This window comes from Lycium barbarum, chromosome 7 (genome assembly GCF_019175385.1).
Source record: "Lycium barbarum isolate Lr01 chromosome 7, ASM1917538v2, whole genome shotgun sequence".
In the NCBI taxonomy this organism is placed as follows: domain Eukaryota; kingdom Viridiplantae; phylum Streptophyta; class Magnoliopsida; order Solanales; family Solanaceae; genus Lycium; species Lycium barbarum.
The window spans coordinates 133682011-133690291 of record NC_083343.1 but is presented as its reverse complement, the minus strand read 5'-3'; positions in this window follow the sequence as shown (position 1 = coordinate 133690291).

Sequence of the window (8281 nt, the reverse complement as noted above, 5' to 3'; positions counted from 1 at the left end):
AAATCTCATGCAAAATCAAAGATTTTGAGCAAAATTTCAAGCTACAAGTACTAATCGAAGTCCGGGCAACGCATAGTCACAAATATGATTTCATTTTGGAGTTGGAGGAGCTTCGGAGCAAGTGAAAAATTGAAGATTTGTTACTTTGGTAAATACAAGGTATGAATCGTTAAATTTCTTTCTTTATCAACATGGATTAAGAAATAATTGCAAGAATAAGGTGATAGTTTGTTGTATTGATGTTGTTGAATTATGGATTGAGGTTTGAAGAAAATTTTGGATAAAATATGTATATAATCATCTTGTAGAATGTTGAAGATGTTGTTATTGATGTGTTGGCATTAATTTCAACTTCCTTACGAAAGTAAAGATTATTAAATAGTTGTATCACAAGTGGGTTGGTTGAGAAATTTGGAAAATAGTGTGTGGGTTGTTTTATGGCATATGTTGGTGTTGGAAATGATATTACGACTATTGGTATTGTTGTTGATGTTGTTGGTTATTGAATTGGAATTTCGGGCGAGGCATATAAACAGGGGAAATGCTGCCCGAATTTCGACAGAACCTAAAAGGATTTCAATTAAAGTTTCTAGTTGAGCGTATGATGACGATGATTCTAATAATAGTATGAATGATTGTATATGTAGATTACGAGGCTACGAATAATTCTTAAGAGAGGTGCAAGACGGGAAGTAAGTTAGAAGTTGAGAACTTTCTTCCAGGTATGTTAAGGCTCGTCCCTTTCTTTCAAGGCATGATTCCTATGATTATAATTCCATAAATGTGTTCATAGCCTCCTTATTTCCAAAAGTTAGATGTTCATGATTCCAAGGCATAACCCCTTCCTAATAATTCATGAATGTTTTTTTCAAAATGTTCGTATTTCCTAAACCAGAGGTTTATGACTCCGTAAGCTTTTATGACAACAACGAGGGATATGTTTTACAATCACAACGATGATGTCAAAAGTGAGAATATCATTTTGATGACTATGATGAGAACGATCTTATGTTTAAAGGTTTCAAGTTTACGATTTCAATGACGATATGAGAATGTCGAGCTATTTATTGATTTCCCAATCTATTCATGGATGGTGACTTTATTTCTACATCTTCCAAAGTATATGAATTGACGCCTTATGAGATTTACGAACCTATTCTATGTTTTCTCTTAATTCTATTCTTCATCGATAGTCTCACCTTAAAATAATTGTTCCTTCAAGGTGAGACAAAGCGACCACGATTGTTCCATAATGTAATCGGAGGTCACCGACCTTACGTCACTCCGATGGCTACATGATTTTTCTTTGGGCTCTCTTGCGTGCTTATATGACATACGTATATAAGACATGTAAATGTATATAAGACATGTATATGTATATAAGATATGTATATGTATATGTATATAAAACATGTATATGTATATAAGATATGTATATGTATATAAAAATATATATGTAAATATTAGATATGTATATGAACCTGGAATGGGAAGGGAAACATGTTTCATTGCTACCTGATCAGCTGGCTTATCATCCCGGACGCGGGGTGCCCGGACGCGGGATATATGGGTGAGCCGGTGTATATCGGCGCTATGTGGGTGAGCCGACATTGCTCGGCGCTATGATATGACTTACCATGTCATGACCAGACATGCTATGATAAGATATGCTATGGTAAGCTATACTATGACATGATATGCTATGATCTACCACGACAGGACATGATATGACATGCTAATCTATGGTGAGACATGCTATGACACGCTATGTTATGACACGACACGCTATAACATGCTATGCTATGATATGATGAACTATGATATGATATACTATAGCCTGACATACTATGACACGATATACTATAACGCGATATGCTACGACAAGACAAGATAAGATATGATACGATATGATAATACATGACATGGTATAAGTTCTATTTTCTATGTCCTATGACTCCATGACATTATTAATTATACACTATGTTATTGTTGGTGTTATCTTCCATGTCTTACATACTCGGTACACTATTCGTACTGACGTCCCTTCTTGTGGACGCTGCGTTTCATGCCGCGCAGGTCAGCGGACAGGTGGACTTGATCCTTAGGAGCTCTACCAGCGGTACTCTACAGCGCTCCAGTTGTTCCGGAGCCTCACTTCAGTGGTACTATTTTGTGTATGTATTCTCGGGCACGACAGTACTCGGCCCTTTCTATGTATAAGCGTACTATGTCTAGAGGCTCGTAGACAGATATGTACAGTCAGTCAGGTACAGTTAGATATATGGTGTTTTAGCATGTTAATGTTGTTGTATAAAGTGATAACGAAGTTTACTAGTCTATGTCCATAATGACGCTGCTAATGTTAATGTTCAAAAAAAAAATATGGCACCGTTTATACGGCTTGCTAAGAGGTAAAGGCAAAACGATAGACAAGGGGTGCTCGGTACAAGTATCGGGTACTCGTCACGGCCCCTAGTTGGGTCGTGACATCATCGTCCCTTTGAGTTATTCGGAAGATATCGGCCTTACGGGCCTGTACCTTTATGGCACCGGCATGTGCTTTTACGAAGGCATCGGCGAGCATTTCGAAAGAAGTGATCGAGTGCTTGGGTAGGTGGTCATACCACGTCAACGCTCCCTTCGACAGAGTTTCTCCGAATTTCTTCAGCAACACCGACTCGATCTCATCTTCCTCCATATCATTGCCCTTTATGGCACAAGTATATGAGGTCACGTGCTCGTGTGGGTCCGTGGTGCCGTCATACTTCTGTATGTCGGGCATTTTGAACCTCTTTGGGATCAGTTTCGGGGCCGCACTTGGTGGAAAAGGCCTTTGGATGTACCTTTTCGAATTCGGCCCCTTCAGTAAAGGTGGAGCCCCCGGTATCTGGTCCACCCGAGAATTGTATGTCTCGACCCTCTTTTCGGTCGAATCCACCCGTTTTTCCAAAGTTTCGAGCATCTTCAGGACCTCAGTAGAGGAGCCGGCTCCTGAGCCGTCGCTCTCGACCACTCACGCCTCGTTTCTTCCGATTTTGGCAGTGCCCTTTGCCTTTCCCGGCCCTGCTTCATCCTTTCCGCTCTGCAGCTGAGCGATTGCTATCCCTTGCTCGGCGATTGCCGCTCTCTGTTCCTGCAACATTTCAAAAATTAAACGTAAGTTAACACCGTCGTTTGATGCGTCCGGTTTTCTCCGGCCCCGATCCCGGGACAATGTAGCGGAGTTGTGAGTATTTAGAGGATCAGTGGCTGGTAGGGTGGCATTCTCTTGATCCACGGTGTTTTTCCGGTTGAGCCCCTCCCTTGAATCGACGGGGTTCGGGTCAGCGGGATTTGGCAATGCCCGTAGTCCGCTTTCCTCGTTTTCCGCCACAATTTCGGCGTTATTGATATGACCGGACTGTTCGACGTCAGCCATTTGATCCATTTTCACAGGGATGGGTAGGGACGTTTTTGGTTTTAATGAATATGGTAGAAATAAGGGCCAAAAGCCACTATTATCCTAGCCCCACGGTGGGCGCCAAACTGTTTATCCCGGATTCAGATAATCAATTAAATTTGTAAGTGGGTATAGGATATGTGCTTGGATCTTGATGTGTATTAGATAGAGAAAATAAGTATTCGAGAGCTTCTTAGTAAAACGGCTACTGATGGCAATTTGCTAATAATGTAAGCGTTTGTGAATAATGTGAGACACTTGAGGGGAGAAACACAATAATAATAGCAACCAGCGGCCTCGGCCTAATCAAATATTAAGAGGGAAATTGTATATATGAATCCTTATACTACAGGTGTTCTTGGAAAATGAAAGGAGCCAACCCCCTCAAAGGAGGGGGATGTGCTCTATTTATAGTCTCACTCCCATGGTTCCCATACAATATGAACTAATAAAATAATAATAACAAGGACTGTTCTGCACGGATTTGGTGGGATTAGACTGACGGGGCCGTCTGACACACGCATAGTGGGCAGTTGACCATGACTGGACGTTACTGGCGCGTGGATCGACTGCAACGGTCACACGGACAAACGGCCACGCGGACCAACGGCAACTCGGACCAACGACAACTCGGACCAACGGCCATGAAAGCCCGAGTCCTCGGGCTTGGCCATTTCAACGATGCAGAAGGCAGATCAGTCGGTGAACTTACTCAGCTTCGGCCTAAGCATTGTTCCGGCTAAGGGCGAATAGCATCCGGCGCGTTCCTATTCCCTCCTCCGGTTCCCGTTCCACCGGTTTGGTTCACATCCGATTTTTACCGTATACACTCCCTCATTGGACTGAAAACGGAAGAATCTGAAGAGTTGTAATGACTCTACATAGACTACATTCGACTATTACCCTTCTCTTCTATTAAAGGCCAACAAACCTATTTATTTTTGTTAAAATCTTTTTTCAATTATTTTTTTTCTTTTTAAATTATGTTCAAAGTGCAAAAACCATGTCCCTTTGGAACATCCGGTAAAAGAGAACCAACAGTCATTAATTTTAAATGTGAAAGAGAAGTCAAGAGTAATTATTCTTAAATTAACAACCGTTATTGGCGAGAATTCAATGGCCACGTTAGTCATTACTATTAAATTAACAATTATTTCTTGTCTAGAAAAACTCAATGGTGTATATAAACCTTCTTATTAGTCATTAGCTATTGTTGGGAAAGTGGTTTTACTTGGAGAAAATTATTTATCGTCCTCATCTTTTCTTTTAATTGAGTTTTAAAGTACTTTGGATAGCTTCATTATGTTATTTACTTTTCCAATACTAACGCTGAATTTTGCTTATAGTGTAATTTGAGATGCAGGTTAAAATACTGATGTCCCCAATATGTATGGGTGAAAATACTACACCCTTCAACGTTAATGGATTTTCGGGGATCAGTAGGTATGTCCCTTTTTTGCTTTTTTTTTTTTTTTTTTTTTTTTTGTGTTTTAAGATTGTTGTTCTTTATTTCTCTATTTTTTCATTGTTTTATGATGACAACATTTAGGTGCCACATTTTTGAACTGTACATAATTATCAACCAAAAATATCACCCTAATGCATATTTAGTTGGAGCAATTCTGGAGAAAAAAATCAGTGTAATTTTGTTACCTTCTTTTTCTAAGTGTCATTGTATTAAATCGGAGTTTCATGCGCTATTCATTGTCATTTCTTTTGACGTTAGGTCAATTTCTCTGGGTTCTTTTTTTTTTTTTTTTTTTTCAGTTCTTCATTTCTTTAAAATTTGTTTGGGCTAGAATTTATTGTTACTTAGAATGTAATTCCATTTACCCTATTTGCATTTTTTTTGGTAATATCTTGCTGTGTTACTTTGTGTATGATAATAGTTGTTTCCAAATGCTATTTGTTCTTTTCTATTTTTTAGATTTTACCCTATTTTTATATTTGGGTGATTCATTTATATGTTATTTTTTGGTAATTATATGATTTTCAATTGATGTAGTTGTACGTTTTTTTTGATTTGTTTTAAATTGATTTCTAATGGATATGAGTTTTTTGAAGTCAAATATGGTAGAGAAAAAGACATGAATATAGTCAAAGAAACAGCTATGAAATTTACCTAAAAAGATTGTATTTTTTTATAAACTTTATTCACTTGATTAAAGCTTTATAGATCGTAAGACATTTTCCCATAATCCATGAAAGTAGCTCCCACAATGAAAGGGTAATAATTAATTAATTATAAGTTGGAAAAGGATGGAAAATATTCCCTAAAAGAAATAAAGTGAAAGAGAGTAATATCACTAAAAATCAAAAAACCGAACCAAATCGACAACAATTAAACTGATGAATATATATTATATTTGATTTGATTTGACTTTAGTAATTAAAAAATCGATTGAATTGATTTGATTTTGGTTTTAATCAAAAACCGACTCAAAACGATCCATGAACACCCTATGAAGCACCATGGAAATGGTTAACACATCCATTATTGAAATGGATGCTACTAATTAATAATTAAAACCATAGATGTTCTAATAAGTCACATACAATGATATTACGACTCAATCCCAACTCCCATACATACCAAAAAACATATACTTATGAAACAAGATTTGAACACAAATAATACGCACCAACTCGCAATGTATCAGCATTAAAATTAAAGAAAAATGTCAAACTCTAACAACTTGGCTCAAATCTTCATTATTTTTGTCCTCTGTCCTCATATAAGTTTTTAAACCATCCTACATCCTACAAACCTAAAAGGGGGGAAGGGGGAAGACGAAAACTAAGAACAACTTCAAAGTAAGAACTCAAATTATTCAAATTCCACATTACTTGTCAATTGTTAGAGCAGTTAATTAAAAATCCGTCATCCACTTCAGTATATAAGAATCCATATATTTGAATGTGACAAAGAATATGATTTTCCAACTATTAATTGTTACTTAATGATAAGAACAATCCATGTATTTAAATGGATACACCCATTTACCCATTCAGAGATTTCGTGTCCATATAAGTGGGAGAAAATATAGTCAGTTTTGAAGTCTTTTATATATGGAGCAAATGAAACTTACTTTTATTTTGACTTCCAGAATGAATACAAGTAAGGAATTCAGTTTCATTTAAGAGAGTAATTTGTAAAATGGGTAATAAACCAAAGTATGCATGACATATTGAAGAAAAGCAATGTAAGAAAACAAAAACAAAAAAACATGCAGGAAGATAGGTGTACCTCTTAAACTTTCAGCAACCCTGAGGACCGTCAGAGAAAGGAATAGATTGATAATGCCGAGATTTAAGGAAATAGCAGCATTGGCATACTCATCGTATGTGTACGTTTACTTAATTGGTTGCAGCATATATAATATATCCACGGAACTCCAGAGAGGGCCATAAATTATCACCAATCCTTACGACCATAGGAAAAAGAATCTAATCATACACAATATATAGAACAAATAAGATCATCTGTCATAATTATAACGATAAACAAAGTGCATAGTATGAAATGCTTCATTCACATATATGAATGAAGGCAAACTATAATAGGATTCCATATACACTTTGACAAACTTATACTGTATATATATAAAAAAAAAATGTACAGTTGCAGAAGAAGAATGAGTGCTAAATATCATATATCCAACAAAAAATACCGGATACAAAATAATACGAAGATAATATACTAGGAAAAATGCTTAATTAGTACAACAAACACCGGAGCAAGAAGATGCATGTCGAAGTTGTTGGAGGCTGGCATGCCAAGAAATTAATAACGGTTCTAGCCGCTTGGTTGTAATCATCCATGAATGATTGTGACTTGATCCACGTTGTTATATGTATGCACATCTTCGCTGTAGGTTCCATTTGGTTCTTCTCTTTTTTATGTTTTTTTGAATGAATTTCTTCATTCTTTTTTAAGAACAATTAATGTGTTTGCAACACAACAATCTCAGAGGCGTAACCACACTGTGATATGCAGCCCATTTCGACATTTCCGGAGCATGGCGACAGGCACTGACTGTTCATCCTAAAATATAACGTTGTATTCCACGACCACCATAGGCTAGCCTTTTAAGATGCAAACATATCCAGATACTTTAAACTGTTTATAGGGGTGGCAGTTTCGGAAACACTTTTTCTCCTTCTTTTAATGCCTTTTTTCATGTTGTGGTTTCATTCGAGTGTACATAGCAGGCTAAAGGCAAGGGACGGTTATTTTCTTAATCGGGTGTCCACAAAGCGACACATGAAGGCGACTGTTTAATTTTCTTAGTTTCAATTTTTTCTTCTTCTTATTTTAAGATGGAAAGAGGCAAAATTATGAGGAAAAAGATAAATGTTATTAGTGGGCAATGAGGCTGCCACGTCACTGGGCCAAGTGCCTGCAATTATATATATATATATATATATATACTAGTAAATTTGCTCGCGCTTCGTGCTGTCGTCTAAATTAAATTAACTCTTTAATTTTATTTTTTGTAAATGACAAGAAGTTCCAAAAAATTACTACTGATTTCCTTTCTATGAGAATTACATGGTACCTTCCTTTCAATCTTTATCTTCATGTTATTTTTTTTTTCCCTTTATAAGATGTAATATTGAATAGCTTTTCTTCGGCGTAAGTGTTTATTTACAAATCAGTTTTTGCACTTAAAGTACTGCTTCTTAAACACGTAACAATCTGAATTGACAAATATTGTATTGCTTTACGTGAACAAAAAATTATTAGTCCATAATTTAACGTAGAGGCAGCTATTAATGTAGTACATTCCTTCATTCTCTAGTATGAAGTTAAATTAGAAATCTTCTAAATAAGAAAATTGA